The sequence below is a fragment of the Myotis nattereri genome (assembly GCF_964212035.1).
Source record: "Myotis nattereri genome assembly, chromosome: 6".
In the NCBI taxonomy this organism is placed as follows: Eukaryota; Metazoa; Chordata; class Mammalia; order Chiroptera; family Vespertilionidae; genus Myotis; species Myotis nattereri.
The window spans coordinates 21,446,184-21,473,136 of NC_138081.1; positions in this window are offsets into that span (position 1 = coordinate 21,446,184).

Sequence of the window (26,953 nt, forward strand, 5' to 3'; positions counted from 1 at the left end):
TTATTATCTCACAGTTCCATAGGTCAGGAATTTGGGTGCGCTCAAATGAGTTTTCTCCTTAGCAGCGGTTCTCAACCTGTGGGTCGCGACCCCTTTGGCGGTCGGACGACCCTTTCACAGGGGTCGCCTAAGACCATCCTGCATATCAGATATTTACATTACGATTCATAACAGTAGCAACATTACAGTTATGAAGTAACAACAAAAATAATTTTATGCTTGGGTCACAACATGAGGAACTGTATTTAAAGGGCCAGAAGGTTGAGAACCACTGCCTTAGAGTGTCATAAGACTGAAATCAAGGTATTTACTAGGCTGGCTTTTATTGGGAGGCTCTGGGAAGAACCTGCAGCCAGCTCATTCTAGTTGGCAGAATTTGGTTCCTTGAGATTGTAGGACTGAGGACCTTGTTTCTTTGCTATCACTGGGGTTTCTCACAGCTCCTGGAGACCGCCCACATTTCTTTTCACATGAACCTGTACATCTTCAAGCCAACAATAATGCAGAGTCCTTCTGATGTCTCAAATATCTCCGACTTTGTCTTCCACTACCAGCCAGTGAAAAACCTTCTTTTAAAGGGTGCATCTACTTAGGACTGGTCCACCCAGATAACCTCCTTATCTTAAGATCAACTTTCTAATAACCTTAATTTTATCTGCAAAATCCCTTTGCTGTGTACTGTAACAAAATCATGGAAGCAATGCTTATCATATTCACAGGGGAGGAAATTATGAAAAGGCAAGCGCAATTGAGGGCCAATGGTGGTCTTAGAATTCTGCTTACCACAATATTATGAATAACTATATTCTCATAAATTTGACACTTAGATGAATTGATAAATTCCTTAAAATATATAAAGTGCTATACTTTCAACAATAAAGAATATATATGTACATATATAAAGTGCTAAAGATCAATTAAGAGTACATGTATTTATAATGTAATAAATACAATGAATATTCCTGTATTCATTAAAGAAATAGAATTTATAGTCTAAAACCTTTTGAAAAAGAAAATTTCAGGCCCAAATAACTTTAATGACATATTTTAGTAAATGTTTGCTAAACACATAATACCAAGTCCTCACAAGATCTTTTATCATACAAATGAGGAGGACACACTGCAACTCATTTTATGAAACCAATATTTCCTTTATACCAAACCAGACAAAAACAGTATGGCAAAGAAAACTACAGATCAATATCTTTAATAAGTAACAGACACAAAAACCCTCAATAAATGACTGGCGAACTGTACAACAGCATTAAAAAGATAGGATTACACATCCTGACCAAGCAGGTGTTATCCTGAGAAAAAAGCAGGATTAGTCAAGGCTGGTTCAACACTTTTAAAAAAATCAATCATTGTAAATTACCTACCACCAGACTTAAAGATGAAGAACTACATGATCACCTCAATTGATGCAAAAAAACATTTAACAAAACCCAACATCTATTGCTAATGAAAACTCTTAGCAAACTAGGAACAGAAAGGAACTCCCTCAATCTGATCAAGGTCATCTGTATAACCTATACAATACCTGCAGCTAACATTATATTTAATGGTTAAAGTCTGAATGCTTTCCTCCCTGCCGGGGTCCAACCCCAACGGGTCCAGGGGTCCCCAAAGGTGTGGACGGAGTCGGCGAAGAAGGAATGACACGGAGACAGCGTTCAGTTGATCAGCAGCCTAGCCAGGATCTCTAGTCAAGTTCTGGTCAGGATCTCCAGTGAAGTTCTGGTTAGGATCTCCAGCCAGGTTCTGTGTCCATGTTGTTTGCTAGGTTCTCCAGCCAGGTTCTCCAGGTTCTCCAGCCATGTTCTGTAGCCATGTTCCCTCGCTAGGTTCTCCAGCCAGGTTCTGTCCAGGTTCTCCAGCCAGGTTCAGTCACCAGGTTCTAGTCAGGTTCTCTTGCCAATTTCTGTAGTCAGGTTCAGTCCAGGATCTTTTGCCATGTTCTCTCGCTAGGTTCTGTCTCTAGGTTCTGAGGCCAGTTTCTGTCCAGGATCTTTTGCCATGTTCTCTCCAGCGAAGTTCTTCTGTCTCTAGAGAACGTTCTGTGTAGGTTCTGTGCCAATTTCTGTCTCTCTTCGTTCTGTCTTCTTACATCTGTATTTATACCAGTTGATTCCAATCCTATCAATCTCTATTTCAAAGGTTAGGGCGTTTCTTATCTCCATTCCAGGGAGTAAAGATTATGTAGCTTAAGCATGATTGTTCGTAGTTAAAGGGATTAATTACCCACCTGGCACTTAGTTAAGAGGTTTCATTCCCTCCCTAACTTCAGGGGAAAATCTCTACCTGGGGAAACAACCTTTCTCAGAGACCTTGGTTAAAACACATAGTGCCTAGAAGGTGAGCAAACATATTAAGAACAGTATGCCATATATGCCAGGTCCCTTGAAACAGCAAGCATGGACCAGCTCCCGGCACCTCCCAAGACCAGAAACAAGACCAGGACATTCATATTCATCTTTGTACTGGGTATCTATCCTAAATAAAGCAATGAGACATGAAAAAGAAATAAAGGCTACATTTTAGTAAATAAGAAATAAAATTATCTTTATTCTCAAATGACATGTTCATCTACATAGAGAATCCTAGGGAATTCACAAATCTGTTAAAACTAGTAAGTGGATTTAATAAAGTCACCAAACAAAAATCAACCATATTTCTATCCACCAGCAAAACCATAAATTGGATCTTAGCTATTTTTTAAGTTTCCATTCCATTATAATAAGTCAAAAAATTAAATATTTAAGTATAAATATGACAATATATGTGTAGTTGTTGCTATGCTAAAAATAAAATTGACATTTCTGAAAGAAACCTAAAATGTATTGAAATAATGAAGATATATAGAATATTCATAGAATGGATGAGTCAATGTTCCCCAAATTGTCTCATTAATGAAATAAAATTATAATAAATATCTCAGTGGGATTTTTTTGGTCAAAATCAATAAGCTGATTCTAAAATTTATATGGAAAGGTAAAGAATCTATGAGAGCCATATTTTTTGAAAAAATAAGAACAAAATTGAAAGACTCGTAAGACCTCATTTATTTACTATAAAGCTAGATTAACAAGGACAGTGTGACAGTGGAGAAAGGATAAACATATAGACCCATGTAACAGAACAGGGTCTAAAGATTGATCCACATATAAACAGCCAATAGAGTTTTTGTAAAGTACAAAGGTAATTCAATAGAGAGTTAATAACTTTACCAGTAAATGCTTCTGAAAAAAGTAGATACCTATATGCCAAAAAATAAACTCAACCATGTACAATTATTCACACATTATACAAAATAACTAACTCACAATTGATTACAGGCCTAACTGTAAATATCCTATATAATAAAAGGGTAATATGCAAATTGACCCTAACAGCGGAACGACCAGGAACGACCAGTTGCTATGACGCACACTGACCACCAAAGGGCAGATGCTCGACTAGGAGCTGCCCCCTGGTTGTCAGTGCGCTTCCACAGGGGGAGTGTCGCTCAGCCAGAAGACAGCTCATGGCTGGCCAGTGCAGTGGCAGTGGCGGGAGCCTCTCCTGCCTCCGCAGCAGCGGTAAGCTGTTAGTCTGACATCCCTCAAGGGCTCCCAGGCTGCCAGAGGGATGTCTGACTGACAGCTTAAGCCGGCAGATGGACATCTCCCAAGTGGTCCCAGACTGAGGGAGGACACAGGCCAGGCTGAAGAACTCCCACAAGTGCACGAATTTTCATGCACCGGGCCTCTAATAAAACTATAAAATGTTTAAGACATAGAAAAAAGTTTTTGTGACCTTGGGTTAGGAAAAGTTTTCTTAGATACAAGACTGAAAAAACACAATCTATGTTACAAAATAAATAATTGTACTTTATCAATCTTAAGAGCTTCTCCATGAAAGATTCTGTGAAAAAAAAAAATTGAAAAATGAGCCATGGATTGGGATAAGTTTTTGGAAATCACAGTCCTGGTGAAGGACTTTCATCAGATTTATCAATATCCAATAGTAAGAAAACAACCCCATTTTTTAAATGGGCAAAAAATTTAAACAGATGCTTCATCAAAAAAGTTATATGGAATATAAATAAGTACATGAAAAGAGGTTCAACAAAATTACTCATTAAGGAAATACAAATTTAAACCACAATGGGATATTACCACAATAAACCTATTAGAACGGGGAAAACAAAACAAAACAATACCACATGTTGGAAAGGATACAGAGGACTGCAATATAATACAATCACTTTGGAAAATAATTCTGCATTTTTAAATAAAGTTAAACCAAAACATGCTACACAACCCAACAGTCTTACTCCTTGATGTTAACACAAGTGAAATAAAAGTTGAAGTTGAGCCCTATCCAGTTTTGCTCAGTGGATAGAGCATCAGCTTGTGGACTGAAGGGTCCTGGGTTTGATTCTGGTCAAGGGCACATAATGTACCTTGGTTGCAGGCTCATTCCCAGGTCCTGGCATGTGTGGGAGGCAATCAATGTGTCTCTCTCTCATCGATGCTTTTTTCTTTGTCTCTCTCCCTCTCTTCCACTCTCTCTCAAATTATATATGTATTTCTCATATATACATATGATAAATATCCTTAGGTGAGAATATATATGATAAATGTCCTTAGGTCAGAATTAACAACAAAAGTTGAAATTCACACAAAATTTGGAATGTGAATGTTTAGAGAGTCTTTATTCATAATCACCAGTGATAGCCCACATTTCTCTCAAGTGGAGACTGGATAAAGAAATTATGGCATATTCATTCAAAGATATACCACTCACTATTGAAAAGGAACAAACACACACAAAAAGTAGATGTATTTCAAATGTGTCATGAAAGATCATGATAGATGAAAGAAGCCAGATTAAAGGCTACATACTCTCCATGATTTAATTTATAAATGACATCCTGGAAAAGGGAAAACTACAGTAAGGAAGAACATAGAGTGATGGAGAACAAATGGATGCCAGGAGCTGGGGTGGGTAGTAGGTTTTTATTACAAAGGGGCACAGGGAAATTTAAGGGATGATGGGACTATCTGTATTTTGATTGTAGCAGTGTTTCCAATACTATACACATTTTTCAGAATTCTAACCTAAAATAAGTGAATTATTAATTATATGTCAATAAAACCTGAATTCAAATTAAAAAGGTATCAGTATTTTCATATTTTTGGATTCTTTTTTCTTTTTGCATTTCCAGTTGGGTATATTTTGCTTCTTCATACTTCAAATCTTTGACTTGATGCTTGCAATCCTCTAGTCTGCTGTTGGATCTCTGTATATTATTCTTTATTTCAGTCAGTGTATGCTTAATTTCTAGTTGGTCCTTTTTCATATCCTTGAGGGTCTCACTAAATTTATTGGCGGTTTCTAGAAAATTCTTGAAAAACCTTATAACCGTGATTTTGAACTCTATATCCAGTAGTTTGCTTTCCTCCATTTCTGTCACTTGTGACCTGTTTATTTGTCTCCACATTTTGGCTGCATCCAAATTATGGGGGTATCAGAAGAAGAGAGAGAGCAAGATATTGAAAACTTATTTGAAGAAATAATGACAGAAAACTTCCCCTACCTGATGAAAGAAATAGACTTCCAAGTCCAGGAAGCACAGAGAACCCCAAACAAAAGGAATCCAAAGAGGACCACACCAAGGCACATCTTAATTAAAATTCCAAAAGCAAAAGACAAAGAGAGAATCCTAAAAGCAGCAAGAGAAAAACAGTTAGTTATCTATAAGGGAGTACCCATACAATTGTCAGCTGATTTCTCAATAGAAACTATGCAGGCCAGAAGGGAGTGGCAAGAAATATTCAAAGTGATGAATACCAAGAACCTACAACCAAGATTACTTTACCCAGCAAAGCTATCATTCAGAATTGAAAATCAGATAAAGAGCTTCACAGATAAGACAAAGCTAAAGGAATTCATCACCACCAAACCAGTATTCTTTGAAAGGTATTCTTTAAGAAAAGGAAGAAGAAGAAAAAGGTAAAGATAAAAATTATGAACAGCAAATACATATCTATCAACAAGTGAATCTAAAAATCAAGTGAATAAAAATCTGATGAACAGAATAAACTGGTGAATATAATAGAATCGGGGCATAGAAGGGGAGTGGACTGACAATTCTCAGGAGGAAAGGGGTGTGGGGGGTGCAGGAAGAGAATGGACAAAAATCGTACACCTATGGATGAGGATGGTGGTGGGGGGGGGGGAGTAAGGGCAGAGGATGGGGTGGGAACAGGGTGGAGGGGAGCTATGGGGGGAAAAAAGAGGAACAACTGTAATAATCTGAACAATAAAGTTTTATTTTTTTAAAAAAGGTATCAGTAAACATTGAGAGGTAACTTCTTTGCTAAATTATCAAGTCAATAGTTTATGTTCAACATCTCAGACCTCACTTTTAAATTCATCTTCCCCAGTTCTGAATAATCCATGAGATTCCCCCACCCTTATTTAGCATTTCTCCCAGAATTCCCTCCCAGACAGGCCACATATGGGAACTTTCCTTCCCTTTAGTCATTAGTGGCACTCTCCTTTCCTGGTCAGTAAGGGGTTAATTAACCCTGGACACACACACACCCCACCCCACCCCCAATTAGATCATTCAAATAGAAGACTCTCAAATCACTCTCAGGCCCAGAATGAGTTTTTCTACAGACAGGGCATCTTTTCTTGAACTCCTCCAATAATATCTATCATGCAAGCAGTCAGCTCCTCATGAGAGTGGTTCTGTATCAACTTCAATGTTGGGGAGCACATGAGACTTCATTGGAAAGTTGTAAGGAGGACATTCTGAGAAAAGGGAAGTGTGTGGAAGGCCGCCTACCTGTTTATTAGAATTCTGACTTAGGGGAGACTTAGGTGAGTGTCGAAGGTGGTGCCCATAATTATTCCTTGACCTTTCCAAACAAGTCTGTGCAAGTGCAGACCCCTGGGTGTTTAATGGAATCCTTATGCTTAATCTTTGGGTGTCCTTGCTTAAAAGACACTGCAAACAAATGTGTCCTCCCAAGATTACTACCCCTACTGACTGTATCTTAAAGATAAACCTTATCTCAAACTGCTGTTACAATAAAAGGGCTAATGAGGCAGGCAATCGAGGCTGCCTGGTCCCTTTGGCCAGGCCGTCCCTTAGCCCTCTCTTTCACAGCAAACTCTGTGTCAGAGTAATCCATTCATCCGTCGCTCAGGGTCTGCTGGTCAGCCCCGGCACTTCAGAATGCTGCAACTCAGATTTCTCTTTTCTATAATTTGTTAATCAAAAAAAAATCACATTTGCCTAAGACCTCTGGGCTCAGACAGATCTGGATTAAAATTCCCAGCTTTGCTTTTCTTCGATGTCTTTAGGTAAAATGTTTTTCTTCTTCTTGTTTTGTTTCCACATATTTAAAAGAGGAAAGTGAATCACATCTACCTCACATAGACCTTGTGAAAATTAAATGAGATAGTATGAGGAAAGCACAGGATCTGTGCTTAGTAAACAACTGATAAAGGGTAACTACTGCAGCTGTTATTACCATTAGCAACCATCACTCCATTAAGTACCACTAGTTTCTACACACATTTATAGGCCTTACTAAATGAAGATGAATCTACTAGCCATGTAGAAACAATTGAAAAATACCAAATTCTGGTTCCTAAAAGGGTTTCTTTCTAATATAGATAAAATAGCATTAATGATTGCTAATGTGACCCACTTTGAGGGACACTTCATTGGTAATTAAATGCCGCACTTGCAAATGTTATATAATACAGAATATTTTACTCACTTCAAATATTGAAGCTAGTATTGCCTTACTATTCACAAACAGTTGAGTGGTATAAAATTCTTCATACTCATCAGAAATTTGTTTAGTTCAAAAATCGATGATGGCCAGAATAGCCTATTTCATTAATAATTTCAGTAATTAACTTAGAAACTCAGAACTATGCTCTCGGCCCAGCAACCAGAGGCCACAGCGAAGAGTGGCTATGGCAACCATGTCAGTGTCCCTGACAACTTACCAGGAGACATCCTGACAGGAGGTATCAGGAGGTACCTTTGCCCCAGACACTCTTAGAGACAGCTAGAGGTTGCTGGGTAACCTGCTCTAAGGCATGGGGTTAGCACATGAGAAAGTGAAGAACTAATAAGGGCGGACAAGAGTTCATACTTCCTCCAGAGAGGGAGAGAGGGTATGATGCAGCCAAAAATGTCCAAGAATGAAAAGAGCTCAAATCCCATTATGTCCTCAGAGATTACATTATAATTTTGGTCAGCATCACTTGTAAAACATACCTGACATTTTGCTAGTGAAAGGAGTAACTTACAAAATAAATTTATATCGGGAGTCTTATATTAGTTAACTATTCTCTACAAATTCTCTATGAGCATATCTATGATTGCAACAATTCAGTTAGTGGATCTCAATCTTACTTATTGATTGACTCTCCAAGAAAGATAACTTACTGCTTGCAATTTTAAAAATGAGAGTCTGTGAAAACTGTTTTTTAATGAAGAGAAATTAACAAATCCTTTCAAGAATATTACCGGTCGTTAGTAACATAAAACAGACCAAAATCACCTACAATTCTTTATAACTTAAAATGCAAGTCTGCTCAAGAAGAAAAAAAGTATTTTTTTTTCCTTTCCTGGAAATATGTTTTTGCCATATTGATTTTTTTCTCATTGCTAATTTTATTGTGAATCTATAAAATTCATACTATATAATATTTTGCTCAGTCCTAACTTTTTCCAGGGCTTGGGAGATCCTTGTTTGGTCTTAGTAATCCTCGGAAGTAATTGAAAAATATCAAGTTAGAGAAATTGGAAAAGAGAGAACAATGGGCTATTTCTATGTATTTCAATTTGGACTCAGACTATCTGGAAAAGATTATATTGGTAACAAAGCTAATAGTATTTCTGAAAGCAGAAAAGGATAAATGAAAACTCAGGCCACCACTGCCCAAACTGGAAAACAATGTTAAATTGATGTTATAAATGGGTTTATTATATCCTGTTCACATGGATCTTGAAAAGGAACTATAAATAGTGAACACTGCAATACCAAAATAATTTAAATTACAAATGAAAAATGTTTTACATCTAGCCATGCAGTTATTCACAAAATATTTATTGAGCTATTACTCTACTAGGCACTGGATACAGACATGCAAATTTTAAAAATTGGAGTCTGTAAACTATCTTATTTTAATATCTTGGAATAGATTTAGTTTATGTTTTGTTGTTGGTGTTAATCTATTGATTTTTGGAGAGAGTGAAGAGAGAGGGAAAGACAGAGAGAAATATTGAGGTGAGAGAAACACATCAATTGGTTGCCTCCTACAGACGCCCTGACTAGGGCCCAGGCTGGGAAGGAGCTTGCAACCGAGGTACATGCCCTTGACCAAATCGAACCCAGGACCCTTCAGTCTGCAGGCCAAATGCTCTATCCACTGAGCAAAACTGGCTAGGGCAGAATAGATTTACTTTAGAAATAACGAAGATATAGAATAAAATCAGTGACATCTTTTTAAAAATTTCATAAGCTATATACAATGGTTTTATACCCAATTTTCTTCAAACTTACTGCTCACACTTGCCTTGTTTAGCTCTGTAACTAAGCAGGCCTGACTGAGATACAGACTGGCCTTTCAGCTGACTGCTAACCCTGCCATGCCAGTGGGAGGCTATCTTGGGTTGCTAGTACCAATTCCAATGTTGGGAGGGTCCTCTCCACTCTGACCAACAAGCAATTCTTGAATACCAGAAGGGTGTCCAAGAATCCAACTCAATTCTGACACTACCTACTTAGAGATAAGAGTCCCTACAAGACTGCTCCCCACCCCACTTCAGACACCAGTCGAACTGGAGGTTCCAATGACCCCCTTCAATTCAGGATGCCAATAGCAAATCTAGGTTGTTACCTATACTTCTGACTAATTGGCTATATCAAAGGTTTCCACAGCCTCCTCAGAATTTATTAATTTGCTAGAATGGCTCACTGAACTCAGAGAAACATTTTACTTACTAGATAACTAGTTTATTATAAAAGGATATAACTTAGAAACAGCCCAGCAGAAGAGATGCATAGGGCAAGACATGTGGAAATGGCATGGAGCTCCCTACCTTCGCTGAGAGTACCGCTCTCCCAGAACCTCCACCTGTTCATCAACCTGGAAGCTCTTTAAACGTTGTCCTTTGGGTTTTTATGGAGGCTTTATTGCTTTGGCTGTTTTAACTGTTCAGTTTGGTAAAAATTCATGTATTTGTCAGGGTTCTCCACAAAAATAAACAGAACCAATAGCACATGTACATGCACACATGTGCAGGTATATAGATTTGATATAGATATAGATGATGATATATAGATAGAGATAGAGATGATAGAGATAGAGATAGAGATAGAGATGATATGGATGTAGAGAAAAAGAAAGAGAGAAAGGAGATTTACTTAAAGGAATTGGCTCACAGGATTTGAAGGCTTGGCTAATTCAAAATCTGATGAGGTAGGCCAGCAGGCTGGAGACCCAGGGAACAGTGTTAGTTCAAATCCAAAGGCAGTCTGCTGGCAGAATTCTCTCTTCTTTGGAAGAGGTCAATCTTTGTTCTATTAAGGCCTTCAACTGACTGGATTATGCTCACACATTTTATGGAAGGTAATCTGATTTACTCAAAGGCTACTAATTTAAATGTTAATCTCATCCAGAAATACTTCTGCAGAAAAGTCCAAAAAAATGTTTGACCAAATATCTGGCTATAGTGGCCCAGACAAGTTAACACATAAAATTAACCATTATAGTTCAAATTAATTCTTTAGCTTTGAAGTCCTCAAGGAAACTCCTCCCTAAGCCTAGAATTTGTTGTTTATCCCCATCCCAGGAGACAATAGGTTGTGACAGCAGCTGGCTGTAGGCACTAAGTGTGGCGTTCACACCCCTTGACTAGACTACCAGCCCCAGTAGAGCATAGGGAACTGAATGCCATACTAGCTTGCATTTTCCCACTTTTAAGTAGCTATTTCACCATTAAAGAAGAAGTTATAAAGTGAGTCAAATTCCCCCATCTGCCAACATGATAAAAGACAGATTACATGGGACACTGGGCATAGTACTTCACACCCCACTAGCCCCAACTCTCATGTACAACTTGATTCTTAGTATTTCTTAAACATGCCTTATTCAGCTATTTCTAAATCCCTGCTCTCTTGCATAAAAGCATAGTGTCTGATGAGAAAAAAATTCTCAGAATTAGAAAGTAGGAAGAATGCAGTAAAAATGATAACGTAAGTGTGAGTACAGGCTATTATGTAAGAGATGCTGCATGTAGGCTAAAATAGATTTTTAAAATTTCCTTATGAATACACTCTGAGCTTGTTTGTTAAGTTAGAATGCATCATATTTGGTAGAACAGCTATGTAAGAAAGATCTCAAACAAGTATACTCATGAAACGGAGGAAGTAACTCACCCTGGGTTATTCATTGAATGAGCAACAAAATATGTTATAAAATTCATTTAAATGTCATTTTTCTCTTGAAATAGTTTAATTTTTGAATAAGCATGCATATTATTCTAATAAAAACTTCAAATTATGATATTCATTCAGAGTTTGGCAAATAGAAGTAATAATGATATGGAATGATGGTAATACAATATGGCTCCTTTCTGTGGCTAGGTAGCTCAGTTGGTTAGAGTATTGTTGTCCCAATATGCTTAGATTACGGGTTCTATCCTTAGTCAAGGAATATACAAGAAGCAACCAATTGATGCATAAATAAGTGGAACAACAAATCAATATTTCTCTCTTTTTCTCTCTCTCTCAAACCCTCTTTCTCTCTCTAAAATCAATATATATGTGTGCATTTATATATATATTAGAATAGCAGATGAACAACAACAAAGTAAGTTCAAAGAGAAATTTATTCAGAGGCCAGCAAGCAGGATTTTGTATAATTGAGCCTAGAGGAAACAGAGGTGGAGATGAGCTCCCAGGAGCCTGATCTAATGACATAGGTGATGAAAGTTGAACCTTAACAAAAATAAAGTAATTCTTTTCCCCAGTCAAACCCCAAGCCTATATATTTAGTAGCCATGATCTTAGTAGCAGGGCTTCATAACATGTAAATGGACGCAGTGAAACATCAAAGAAAATAAAGATCCTTACAATGTGTTAACTGATGCAAGTTGAGGAGGTACTGCTTCATGAAATGGCACTCAGTAATGTCCTGTTGGTGCAACATTTAAACCTCAAGTCAGAGCACTGCTGCAATTGCACATGTTAAATGAGACTAAATTACGTAAGTGAATATAAATACATTTCCCTCCTTCAGATTTATCAGTTTATATTCTGAAAGAGTTCTATGATGATCCTTCAGCAGAAATAACTGAACAGTTCATCAAAAAATTCTGCACGCCCTTTTCATAGTGCAAAGTAGTCATGAGAATCAGTTGCCCAGCCAGAGGGGATTTTTCTTGGATTCATTGTATATAAAGGAGCCATGTGACTGGTTCTTGACAATAGCAGAAACTGTGCATACTACTTCTTTATCCTCACTCTCCCCAACTGTCCACTGAATGAAGATGATGCTGAGGTCCCAGGGGATAGCACAGTCACAGAACTATAGAGTACTGGGTCTGGTCCACAGGACATTGAATCCTTAGGATGATAAGTGGAGACTTTGTGAGAGTGATCTGCCATTGGACTCTAGAGTCTCCAATAAATGAAGTAGACTGGCTGCAGTGAGAAGGGACAGAGAATGGTGCAGTGAAAGATACCTCAAGAGTCCAGAGATTGAATAAGGTGGAGAGGTAATATCTAGAAGAGAGAGTGAAGATCAGTGGACACCAAGCTCATCAGCTCCTAATAGAAAGTCCTGCTTAGAAGAACTACAAAGGATGAGGTTCCTCAAAGGAGAGTTCAATCAAAGCAAGGAGAGGAAGAAAGCTTTGGGGGACAAAGTTGAGTATATGAGTGAGTTGGCTGGGTATCGAGTGATAGTTATAGAAGACACAATAGTTAGATTTGAGGATTGTAAGTAAGAAAGAGGAACAGGGAAGGTAAGAGCGTCCTATATAATAAAAGGCCAATATGCAAATCAACCGAACGGTGGAACAATCAGTCGCTATGACGTGGAGCAGGCCTAAGCCATTAGGTGGACAACCCCCAAGGGCTCCCGGACTGCAAGAGGGAGCAGGCTGGGCTGAGGGACACGCTCCCCTCTGAGTGCATGAATTCCGTGCACTGGGCCTCTAGTTATGGAATAATAATGTGGTAACATAAGAAGTTTAGGGATCTTACACATTTAGTGTTGACTATCCTACATAATAAAACCCTAATATGCAAATTGACCAAACAGCAGAATGACCAGTCATATGACATGCACTGACCACCAGGGGGCAGATGCTTCATGCAGGTGCTGCCCCCTGGTGGTCAGTGCTCTCCCACAGGGAGAGTGCCGCTCAGCCAGAAGCCAGGCTCACTGTTCCTTAGCGCTGCCTTGGAGGCGGGAGAGGCTTCTGCCACCCCCGCTGCACTCGCCAGCTATGAGCCTCTCCCACCTCCGCGAGGAGCAGGCCTAAGTCGGGAGGTGGACATCCCCCAAGGGGTCCTGGACTGCGAGAGAGTGCAGGCTGGGCTGAGGGACAACTCCCCACCCCCAGTGCACAAATGTCATGCTCTGGGCATCTAGTTGAAAATAAAGATCAGGGATTTGGTAAATTTTGTCAATTTTCTTTGAGATGACTGGGGACTAGTCCTAGTGGTAGTCTTGATCATTTATTACTCCTTACAGTTGTCAAATCTTTTTCACTTTTATTCAAATTCAACAATAGTAAGCTGAGTGGTCATCAGTATTAACAACTAGAGGCCTGGTGCACGAATTCGTGCATGGGTGTGTTCCAGCCAGCCAGCCCCCATCGAGCCGGGCTGGCCCGGGGGAGGGGCTGCCCTCTGGTCAAACTCCCAGTCGAGGGGACAATTTGCATATTAGCCTTTTATTATATAGGATGCCTTATTGATTAGATACATACAGGATTTAACTGTTTTTGTATTATAAAAGAATAGGGGCCCAATGCACGAATTTGTGAACCTTGAAAGGAACTGTGAGCCATAAGGCTGTGGTGGGCACAGGGACAGGTCTCGGCCCATCCTCTGTGCCCCTTCTCAGCTCCTCCCACTGTGGCCCCATGTCCCTGTCTGCTGGCAGCCCTGCTCCTGCTGCTGCCGCTCCCATGTGCTGATGGTGCCAGCCCTGCTCACACTGCTGACAGTGTGGAGTGATTGGGGCCAGTGCCAGCAGCATGTGCAAGCGGGGTCAGTGCCATCAGTGGGTGCGAGTGACGGCTGCTTCCCTGATCACCCCTCAGGTGTAGGGGGAAGTGGAGAAGCCCTCAGGGGTGATCGAGGCCAGCAGTTGCCACTTGCACCCACTGATGGCGCCAAGTGATCGGGGCCGGTGCCGGGCACCAGCAGCAGGTGTGAGCAAGGACAGTGCCAGCAGTAGGTGTGAGCACCCAGCTGGACCGCGGTGCGTGGGAGCAAAGAATTTTCAGTAACCACCAGAGGCTCGCCCCAATGACAGCAACTGGTGCGCCGCCTTGGTCTGGTGCCCCTGCTCACCTGCTCCCCCATCCCATGGCTGATGCCCACCATGTTCCACACTCTGCCGCCTGCTGCCGATGTCCGCCATGTTCCGCATGCGCCCCCCTGGTGGTCAGCGCACATCATAACTACTGGTTGTTCCGCTCTTCAGCTATTTGCATATTAGGGTTTTATTTATATAAATAATTTTAGATGATCTGTGATTAATCACTCACTATGAGAGTTTATCCTTTTAAAATAAATTATGCGCATCAACTTTATTAGAGTAAGTCAATCACCACAGGTCCCAACATTAATTTTTCAAGTTTTGTGGTAATATTGTGGATTTCTTTGTCTTGAAAATAAAGTACATGTGCATTGTAAAAAGACAAAGGTGAAAATCTTGAAAGAATTTAACAAATACATTAATCCTAATTTAGTTATTTAATTTCACTAGTAAAGGAAGAAAAACCATTCCATTTTTGGAAAAAAAAAATGTGTGATTGTCTTTGATGACACAAAATCTAAACACATGAAGTTAATGAATTTTTTTTAACTCCAGCCATGTCTTAGAAATAGGGAGCAAGGAGTATGTTCTCAGGGCCTTTCATCTGCACTTGAAGATAGCTGCCAGTCAGATGTATTGAACAGTTCCAGGGCTGCTCTGCCTCAGTGAGCAAAGCGATCATAGGAAACCAGCAGAGAGTAGCACACTTTCTACGGGGCTCGGAAAACAAAAGGTAGAGCACTAAACACCATAAACACTCAGAGAAGAGAAACTACAAAAAAGAATAATCAGCCTCTGTATGAAAGTACTATTTTTTTTTTTAAGGTGAACTTCCTCAACTATTTGATGACCCAATTTGCCAAATGACAACATTTGAAAATTACCATGATCTGATATCACAACAAAGGCATTGATGCGTGCAGACACTGGTCTGTGTTCTGATGCTCCTGCCTTTGTCTCATCTTAGAGTGACTGCCTGATAATCCCCACTCTTTATCTCCTCAAGGTCTCTTAAGGTCTAAAGAAATGAAATCCTTGGAGGTGCCATTGAGAGACATAAGATATGCAAGAGTGAATTTCTAACATGGAGGGGCTTAGCACAGGCTAAGCTTGGGTGAAGGAAAAAGAGTATCACTCCTTTTGTGGTCTACCTGGCAGAGCTAGATCCTTGGCTGGATCTAACAGCATGATCACAGCAAGTGAGGGTCTGGCCACTGCAAGGGGCACGTCCTAATTAGTGCTGCAGCGCCAGGCATCCACTCAGATGAAGCATTGCAAAGGGATGTGGTTTGGCAGTACTTTTTCTCAGAACAAAGACATGAGGAACAGGGTGCATCTGTCTGTCCATAAGCTCTCTAAGTGACACACTGAAAGACAGCAAGGCGTGGAACTCGGTCTTAGGACCCCGTCTGACATCCAAAAACACAAATGCTTCCATAGCCTCAAGTCATATTACTTTCCACTGTGTACTTAGCGCAACTCAGAACTAAACCTTCTTAGTTCGGATCTGCACTTGCAAATGATCTCTAAAGAAAGTTTCCATCACAGTTTCTTTAATTATTCTAGAGACTTCTCAGCTGTACCCAAAAATAGTGGCAAGTGACTCAAGAGATTAGAATCTCTTCTTAACTTTGTTCATATCTGAGTGGAAGGGGTTAGTTTTTGGAGGGCTATCCTTGCTGGAGTTCCTTTAAAACAGAAAACAATGGCCTATGTTTAAACAAAGAAACACTCCAGACAAAAAGGGCAAAGTGTGTCAATTATATAAAGTGGACGGAAAGACCCAAATGTGCTGAGATTTGCCTCTTTTCTGCTCCATATTTCTCTATCTAAAATTCAAGCTATTTTATACTATCTCTAGGCTCGTGTCTTCCAAAGGTCAAGAGTAAATATTGATATTAGGTAATGGGAGCATAAGGAATCCTAATTTAAAGTCCTGAGTGTAAGCTTATGATACCATTGTTCTTACCTGGGCCCTTATGTTCCAGCTGTGATAACCCATCCCGTTAGCAACTGCATGGTCCCCTGCAAGTGGATCCACCCTACAGACCATTGGCTATTAAATGGTGCATAGTGATATGACTTCAGGCTATGGAAGCATTTGTGTCTTTTTACAGCTACAATGTGTGGCTGCCTAAGGTCCATAAAGTCAAAGATAGAGCTAGACTCACATCAAAAGGAAAACTTGTGAACATTTGTATTTATTAACTGGTAAGCTTTATTTGGCAAATGTCATCATGAAACTTAATGGGACTGGGATTGCAGCCAGGGAAGATAAAATAGAGGTGACAACTATCTTTTAAATATAGTCACTTTTAAACACTAATGACCAAGCTGCTTTTAAATATTTGCTGAAGGTGAATGGTTGAAAAGAAAATTTAGACAAGCTTTAAAAATTATTTAACAGAATGAAAAGTGAACCAGCTTGGGTGCCAGTGGTCACACACACTCCTGTGCACAGGCATGGACACTCTCAGATACCCACCCCCCATTAAGAGATTAAGCGAGTCATTCAGGATCTCCTTTCTCTCATTGTATCCATACCTGCAAAACAAGATTCATGCACATAAGCTTTGGTTCAGAATTTATCTAAAGCTGTCCATGATAATCCAGGAGCCCCCACCCTAACCTCACTGTGGACTGCGCATTGTCAGCTGATTCAGAGTTTGCATGTTGTATTTCATTGACTGATACACTGTCGAAGGTGCGAATAAAAGAAAAATCAAAGTCAATCTGGTTGTGCCCTGTAGTGTATTAAAGCTAGCTGCTATAAACTTATAAATAGGTGAAAAGTTTATTTTCCATTTGCAAAGACCATTAGTCAGTGTGGAATGGGGGTGGGGGAGGGAGGGAGAGGAAAGTTTGACTCCATGTAGTCATTCAGGGACACAGGTTCATGGGGCCTCTGCTGACTTCTGCATGCGGCTTTCATGGTTGTCCTGAATATCACCATCCAATCACCTTCTGGAAGAAAGAAGGCAAATGGAGCATCAAATGGAGTTTCCATAGGTCAGGCCTAGAATTATGATGTACAACTGTGGCTGTGTTTCTAAAAGAAACAGAAATGTAATTTGAAGAGCAACTCACCAGTTTCTGTCATACAAAGATGTATCCAAAAAGTCATTTCAAAATACAAATCTATAAATTCTTTTAGCCCCAGATCAGGTTCTGTTGGTTCCAGAAAAAGTTGCTTGGTTACCACAGGCCTGAACAATGACTTCTCCCTCTGACCTTTTAACTGCACCATGTTATTTTGGTACTTTATCATTTTGACTTGATATTTCTTTTTTTAAAATATATTTTATTGATTTTTTTACAGAGAGGAAAGGAGAGGGATAGAGAGTTAGAAACATCGATGAGAGAGAAACATTGATCAGCTGACTCCTGCACACCTCCTACTGGGGGTGTGTCCACAACCAAGGTACATGCCCTTGGCCGGAATCAAACCTGGGACCTTTCAGTCCACAGGACGACGCTCTATCCACTGAGCCAAACCAGTTAAGGCTTGACTTGATATTTCTTTATGAAAGTCTGCTCCTTTATTAATACCATAGATTCTTAAGACTAGAGGTAGCCTTAAAGCTTTTTAATATATTTTATCTCTCACCCTCTACCTTGCCATTTAGCACATTGCAGTTAAATTAAAACCATTAAATAAAACAAATTTAATTAATCTTGATAATTTTTTCCCCACAATACTCATAAGAGAATTCTATGATGGCAAGGGTGGGAAGGAGAATTGCTTTTTTACCTAGGCCCATTGTTAAGAATAGTGCCTGGCATGTCCAAGGCATTCAAAAGTATTTGTTGAATGAAAAACAAAGTTCTATGATTCTACATTTGCTGGTTATCAGGTCCTGCCACATTCCTTTTGGTCAAATACTTATGTCAAATTCTAGTAGTTTAAATATAATAATGAACACATATTGCAATATACAGATGATGTATTAGGTAATTATATATTTGAAACCTATATAATGTTTTAACAAATGTAACCCTAATAAATTCAATTAAAAAATAAAATAGAAAAGAAAAGCAAACAAACAAAAACTCATAGATACAGACAACAATATGATGGTTACCAGAGGAAAAGGAGGGTGAGGATGTAGTAAAGGGTAAAAAGTGGTCAAATATATAGTGATTTAAGGAGATTTGATTTTAGATGGTAAACACACAATGCAATATACAAATGATGTATCATAGAATTGTACATTTAAAACCTATGTAATTTTATTAACTAACTAGAGGCCCAGTGCACAAAAATTTGTGCATTCGGGGGGAAGGGGGGGGGGTCCCTCAGTCTGGCCTGTGCCCTCTCACAGTCTGGGACCCCTCAGGGGATGACCACCTGCTGGCTTAAGCCCGCTCCCCGGGGGATTAGGCCTAAGATGGCAATCAGACATCACTCTGGCAGCCCGGCAGCCCTCGGGGGATGTCCACTTGCCAGCGGGGAGCAGGCCTAAACTTCAGTCAGACATCCTTAGCGCTGCTGAGGAGGCGGGAGAGGCTCCCACCACCACCTCTGTACTGGAAGCCATCAGCCTGGCTTGTGGCTGAGCAGAGCTCCTCCCATGTGAGAGTTCCCTGACCACCAGAGGGCAGCTTCTGCACTGAGCATCTGCCCCCTGGTGGTCAATGTGTGTCATAGTGACCCTAACATCCTTCTGCTGTTAGGGTCAGTTTGCATATTACCCTGTTACTATATAGGATAGAGGCCTGGTGCACAGGTGGGGGCCAGCTGGTTTGCCCTGAAGGGTGTCCCGGATCAGGATGGGGGTCCCGCTAGGGTGCCTGGCCATCCTGGATGAGGGGATGATGGCTGTTTGCAGCTGGTCACACCCCCTTCAGGGTGGGGGTCCCCACTGGGGTGCCTGGCCAGTCTGGGTGAGGGGCTGAGGGCCGTTTTCAGGCTGGCGGGTGACTGAAGCTCCCAACCTCTCCTTTTTTTCTTTTTTCTTTATTCTGGAATTTATTTACCTTCTATGGCTGTCACTGGAGCTGAGAGCCAGCTTTAGCTCTGAGGCTCGGCTCCAGCTCTGAGACCTCAGCTGCTGAAAGCAGGTATCTGGGCTTTGTTTAGCTTCTATAATTGAAACACTGTTGCAACTCCAGCTCTGAGGCCCGGCTGGCTGAAAGCAGGTTTCTGGGGATTGTTTAGCTTCTATAATTGCAACATAGTTGCTTAGATGCAGCTCAGAGCTGGGCGGCGGCAGGCAGGGAACCTTGGCTTCCTCCATCACTGGAGCAAGCAAGCCTCCTGTTCGCTTCAGCTGCCTGGCTGCTGGCCGCCATCTTGGTTGCCAGTTAATTTGCATATTGCCCTGATTAGCCCATGGGACATGTGTCGGAGGTATGGTTAATTACCATGTTTGTCTATTATTAGATAGGATGTCATCCCAATAAATTTAATAAAATAGTAATAACAGCAGCTAACATTTTCATAGTGCTTATTGTGTGCCAGACATGTAGAAAACTTATTTAATACAATATTCTGAGATAGTTACTAATGTAAGTTCCTTGTACACATTTATCTATCTTCTGAACCAACCAATGCTGGCCTTTAGAGAGCCTTTGTGCAACTTAGAAAGGGCACCACAGGCTGGACCACTTTCTAATCCATATTATCAAAGAGCATCCAGAACAGAGACTTGCTCATAAATGTTGAATGGATGGATAGATGATGGATGAACAGATGGGTGGATGGATGGATGGATGGATGGACGGATGAAAAAAAAACCATACTATTTGAGTGGGTTTGAGCGGTAATAATTCAATTTACTTCCTTTTATTGCCTGATTTGTTCTATAATGTCACTCAATGTACATACTTATTTCAAAGAGGAAAAATAAATCTATAAATAATAAGTGAGAACAAAACGCATCAATCTAGAATTCAGTGGTTCTCAACCTTCCTAATGCCGCAACCCTTAAATACAGTTCCTCATGTTGTGGTGACCCCCAACCATAAAATTATTTTCGTTGCTACTTCATAACTGTAATTTTGCTACTGTTATTAATTGTAATGTAAATATCTGATATGCAGGATGTATTTAGGTGACCCCTGTGAAAGGGTCGTTCGACCCCCAAAGGTGTCACGACCCACAGATTGAGAACCGCTGATCTAGATGAACATATTTTAATTAAGAAAGAAAATTAATATAATGCTCATACCTTATGTTTTTTAATTTTCTAGATATATTCTTTATTTGATGGAATTTATAAACAGTTCCAAATGTTCATTAGCTACTAAACCTTTTAATACTTCATTGTTGCCCTTGAATTTTGTAGAAGTTGAGCTAAGTGATATTTATAATTAACCTTTTTATTTTTAAACAGTTATGGGTTCACAGGAAGATAGGGAAAAAGAGTGCAGAGAAGTCCTATGTACCCTCACCCAGTATCTCCCAATGGTGACAGCTTGCATAAGCATAACACAACATTAAACCTAAGAATCGACATTGGTACAACACAGCCTTTATTGAGATCTTACATGTTTCAAATATTCATATTTCACCAGTTTTACACATGTGTATATGTGTAGTTCTGTGCAATTTCATCACATGTGTAACCACCACCAAATCAAGATCCAACTAAAGGATGCAGTCAAAGAATATCTTAAGATTGAACTATCCCAAAAATAAAATTGTTAAATCTCCTTCCTAATGTTGTCATTATATAGTTTATTGAATTATAACTATTAATAATCAAAGTAATTTGGATAATTAAATAAATGAATACTCTCACCATTTTCCTATTTAAAAATATATTGGGGTTTGTAGAGAAAAAATCACTTTAGATGCTCTCATGGGTTTCTCTATTTAGAAAGGAATGTGATGGAGAATACATTTACACATGAATAATTATCTCATTTTTATAATATTCTTATTTGTCATTTATAAAGGTTTGCAGTTTGAAACTTTAGAATGTTTGTCTTTCAATAACAAATTATGCAATGTAAGTATTCTGCCACCAGGTGGTGGTCCCTCTAAAATGTGCTTTGAAATTCAAATTAAAACAAAGAATGATTTTCCTCTTAACTCACTGGAATATAATATTTTATGCTCTTCATATTTAGCTCTTTCAAGAATCAGATTTAGTCTGGCATCAGTCCCCAATTTCCTTCTCAAGTTCATCTCCTACACTTACCCTGTATAGGAAACATTTGCTATATCAAATCAGATCTGTTTACTATTTCTCACATATGTTTTTTTCTCATTATATCTCTGTATTATAGTCATCTTCTAAAAAAAAAAAAAAAAAAAACTAGTGTCAGAGTATAGTGCCTAGTACATAATGGGGACTAAATAAATGTTTATTATAAGCCTTTGCTCATTCATTCCTTTTACCTAAAATGCTATACCACCTCCTCTACCTAGCCAAAAAAATCCTTCACTGAAAGTTCAACTTCAATGTCACCTCTTCCATAATCATCCCAGTAGGAAGTGATCTCCCCTCTTCCATACCCAAGTAGTGCTCTATTTTTAGCTTAAGTATAGCTCCTCTACGATACTTTAAGTTGTAGCTTCTGAAGATTAATTCTCTATTTTCATCTCCCACAGCCCTAAGCACCATATTTGGGTATTCAATAATTATTAGTTGTGTTAATGCACTGCAATATCACATTTTAGGAAAAAAATTTAAAGAAATCCCATAACTATTACCTTTTTTATTGATTCTTAACTTTATCATTTATTCTGATTTCTAACTTGAAGTTAAATTTCCCACATTGAGTTTAAAAGTCATTGAAGTTTCAAGTCTTCAAACTTTGGTTAGGCCGGAATCAATATTTCTTAAGGTATCAATATTTCTTTGAGATACTCAGCCCTACTGTTGGGGGGCACATCTTTAGCCTCTTTCCATGTTAATTGAAGGGTGAGTTTTCTTCTGTCCCACTTACTTACTTGAATCAATTAAAGAGAGTCTTCTTTTCCAGTCCTAGCTTCCTCTTTGCCCATGAGTCTTTCTGCTTACTTTTAACATCTAACACTACAACTTTTAAGAAAAATATTACTCTTTTTTCTTATTAAAAGGAAACATTACAAGCACTAGCTATGGTCTTCTTTTATTAGAATTAGTAGATAGATGACCTTGAGTTGTATGTCCAATACATCTTCTTTCAGAAACACTCTAGTAATCACTTGAGTTCCCAACCTGTCCTAGTATAGAGCTCCCAGAGCTGTTTCCTGAAAGAGTTTATGTTCTTCCTAAAGAGAACATTTTAAAATAAGACTATTTTAAAGTGAGGTTTGGGATGGAAATTTAAGACAGTTTCATGACAGTAACATTGATCTCTTCTGGCGGTTCTGATATTTATGTATTGGGTTTTCTCAAAGCTAGGTCACCTTTCTCTGCAACCATTTGGTCTGTTTTAAAAAGTGATTTCCTAAAGACTAAGGCTACCTTTTTCTATTTAGAGTCCAACTTTACATTCTCAGAACTTAAAATTCTTCAGCCTCCCATGGCCGAGCTGCTTTAGGTCAAAGTACAGCCAGATATAAATGCTCAAATCTACTCTCACAAAGTCTCAGTCTTCCAAGGGTTAATGGCATCACTTCTGACAGACCCTATAATTGTTCCATTTAACTGTTGTGATTACAGACCCCATGTCTACACCTCAAGCTTCGCTTTTATTGGTTCTGCAAATACTCAATTGGACAAATATTTATTCAACACCTATTATGTGCCACATATAGCATGACGTTTTCAAAATGCAGAGTTAAATAAGATATGATTCCTGCCCTTAAGAATTTTACTGTATTTTGGTGATTTCTTTACTCTGCCATATATTCTACCCTTACTTGTGTTATTTTCAGGGTTATAACTCCTAGACTAATATCATCTAAATAATTGATTTCCCAGATATCCTGAATTTTAAGATGTTCCAAAGCTCACTGTAACTATATGACAAATGACAAAAAAAAATTTCAGTCTTAATCCATTAAAATTAAGACCTCCTCAATAGAAGGCATAATAATGCATAGCATATCTATACTAATAAAAGGTTAATGTGCTAATTAGACCAGGAGACTGGCCAGGGAGGGCAGTTGGGGGCCATCAGGCCAGCCAGGGAGGGCAGTTGGGGGCCATGAAGCCGGCAGGGGAGGGCAGTTGGAGGCCATGAGGCTTGCAGGGGAGGGCAGTTGGGGGCCATGAGGCTGGCAGGGGAGGGCAGTGGGGGCCATGAGGTGGGCCAGGGAGTGCAGTTGGGGACCATCAAGCCAGCTGGGGAGGGCAGTTGGGGACCATCAGGCCGGCGGGGGGGCAGTTGGGGTGATCAGACTGGCAGGGGAGGGCAGTTGAGGGAGAGCCGGCTGGCAAGGGAGACAGTTGGGGGCAATCAGGCTGGCAGGGAAGGACAGTTGGGGGCAATCAGGCCGGCGGGGGGTGGGAGGTCAGTTGGGGGCAAGCCAGCTGGCTGGAGGGGCAGTTGAGGGTGAGCAGGCAGGCAGGCAAAGTGGTTAGGGGAGATCGGGCAGGCAGTCAGGTGAGTGATTAGGAGCCAGCAGTCCCAGATTGCGAGAGGGATTTCCAACTGCTGGCATCTCTCAAGGGGTCCCAGATTGGAGAGGGTGCAGCCAGGCTGAGGGACACCCGCCCCCCCCCCACACACACACCCCCCGCACGAATTTTGTGCACCAGGCCACTAGAATTACATAATATATCTGTGCTCACTCTAAGGTTTACAGTTTTTCCAAAATAAAAAGGGCCATCCTAGCTGTTTGGCTCAGTGGATAGATCACTGGCCTGCAGACTGAAGGGTCCCGGGTTTGATTCCGTTCAAGGGCACATTCATGGGTTGCAGGCTCGATCCCCAGTAGGAGGTATGCAGGAGGCAGCCAATCAATGATTCTGTCTCACCACTGATGTTTCTATCTCTCTCTCTCTCCCTCTCCCTTCTTCTCTGAAATCAATAAAAATATATTTAAAAATAAAAAAGTGCCATCAAAGTCGGGGTTTGTGTCAAGGTGGTGGGGTAGGTAAATTCAATTCTTGAATACACCCACAATCACATCAAAATTACAACTATGCCTGCCCAGTGTGGTTCAGTTGTTGAGCATGAATCAAGAAGTCACTGGTTTGATTCCTGGTGAGGGCACATGTTTGGGTTGTGGCACAGTAGGGGTCATACAGGAGGCAGCTGATCAATGATGTTTCTCTCTTATCAGTGTTTCCGTCTCTCTACCCTCCTCCCTTTCCCTCTCTCTAAAAATTAATAAAAATATATTTTTTAAAAAATTACAACTAAACTACATAACAAACAACATTCAGAACCACCTGAAATCTAGCTGATCAAAAGTCCTACAACTAAGGGTATAAAGAAGAAGCCACAGTGAGAATGGTAGAAGAGGTGGAGACACAGAATAGGCTAGTCCCACACCTATGTGTGGCAGATAAAAATTAGGAGGGATATCTCAGCTGCAGAGGTCCCCCTTGAGGAGTGAGGAGTCCCAACCCACCAGGAACCCCAGCTCATGGTTCCAGTGCCAGGAAGATAAGTCCCCATAACTTCTGGCTGTAAAAACCAGTGGCAATTGGGACTGAATGAGACAGAGGAGTGCTGGAGTACCAAGCAGTTTCTCTTAGAGGTCTTGTACATGGACTTCCTTGGATTCATTCCCTCTGAGCTCCAGCATAGGGACAGCAGCTTGAAAAGCACCAAGGACATAAGGAGAGGAACTGGATTGTCTGGCATCAGAGTGAGATCTAGAGGAGAAGCTTTTTCCCAGAGAGAAGTATTGACAGAGGCAACTGTTCCTTTGCTGGGGTTTCTTCCACAGAGCTATTCAGGCAGGCACTATATCTGAGTCTCCATCAACCTGGCTAACACTATTTGTTCCACCCTTTTGATTCTCTAAGAACCTCTTTGCCCAACTTGTGGGCCTACCTAATCCATTTCCAGTGACTTTTCCATACAAATGGCCTGTCCTGGCTCATGCTTCAGACTTACCTAAAACCTCTCAAACAAGCAGCATCTATCCTCAGTGTGCTCATACCTCTCACCAGCACTAGTGGTAGCCAGTCTTGATTCATAGCTTGGCCATGCCTGGGCAACACAAAGCCCAGCACAAATAGCAGCCATCTGCAGAACACATTCTAGCTCATTCTTATGGCCCTCAGGAGGGTACAAGTTGGCAACTCACTTTGGTCTGTACCTCCCAGAAGACACAAGAGCTAGTACACCATGGACAGCTTCAGACTACATCAATTACAACCTAATCACCTCCATGATCAATACACTCAAGGGGTGGACTCAGTGGGCACCAGAGCCCTGTTGAAGTAAGTCCTGTTCCATGGGGTGGGCTCCTACAAAGCTGATCTTTCATGGTGGTCACTGCCAGTCTTTGTAGTTGATTGGCCTAGGGGTAAATCACCCCTATTGATGTGCCAACAACAATCAAGGCTCAACTAGAAAAAGAGGATGTACATACCCATACAGGGGCAGGGGCAGGGGCAGGGACAGGGCAGACCTAGAGTGTCCAGCTAGGGTGATGGGGCGACTGTGCCACTGGACCCTACAGGATACCTACTACATAATGAATGCCACTCTACCAAGCCAGGGAGACACAGCATTTCTACATAATAGATAGAAATCAGTACAGGGAGGCTGACAAAATGAAGAGTCAAAGAAACATATCCCACATGAAAGAACAGAACAAAGCTCCAGAAAAAGAACTACACAAAATGGAGACAAGCAATCTACTAGATGCAGAGTTCAAAACACTGGTTATAAGAAGGCTCAATAAACTTAGGGTAAGAGTAGATGAACTTAGTGAGAATTTCAACAAAAAGACAGGAAACATAAAAACAAAGATAATAAACATAAAAAAGAACCAGTCAGAAATTAATAATACATTAATTGATATGAAGAACACATTACATGGAATCAATAGTGGAATAGATGAAGCAGAGAATCAAATCAGAGATAAGGAAGATAGATAAGGAAGCAGAAAATACCCAATTAGAACAGCAGAAACAGAAAAGAATCCATAAAAATGAGAATAGTATAAGGAGCCTCTGAGACAACTTCAAATGTACCAACATTTGCATCATGGAGGTGCCAGAAGGAGATTAGAGAGAACAAGGAATTAAAAATCTATGTGGGAAAAATAATGACAGAAAACTTTCTTAACCTGGTGATGAAAAGAGACATACAAGTCCAGGAAGTGCAGAGTCACAAACAAGATGAACCCAAAAAGGCCCACACCAAGACACATCATAATTTAAATGTAAAAGGTTAAAGAAAAAGACTGACAGCTGATTTCTCAACAGAAACTTTGCAGGCCAGAGCATACATAAATTCACAATAAATGCTTATCTATTAACAATTGAAACTAAAACACAAAGTAAATTAACAAGCAGAACAGAAGTAGACTCAT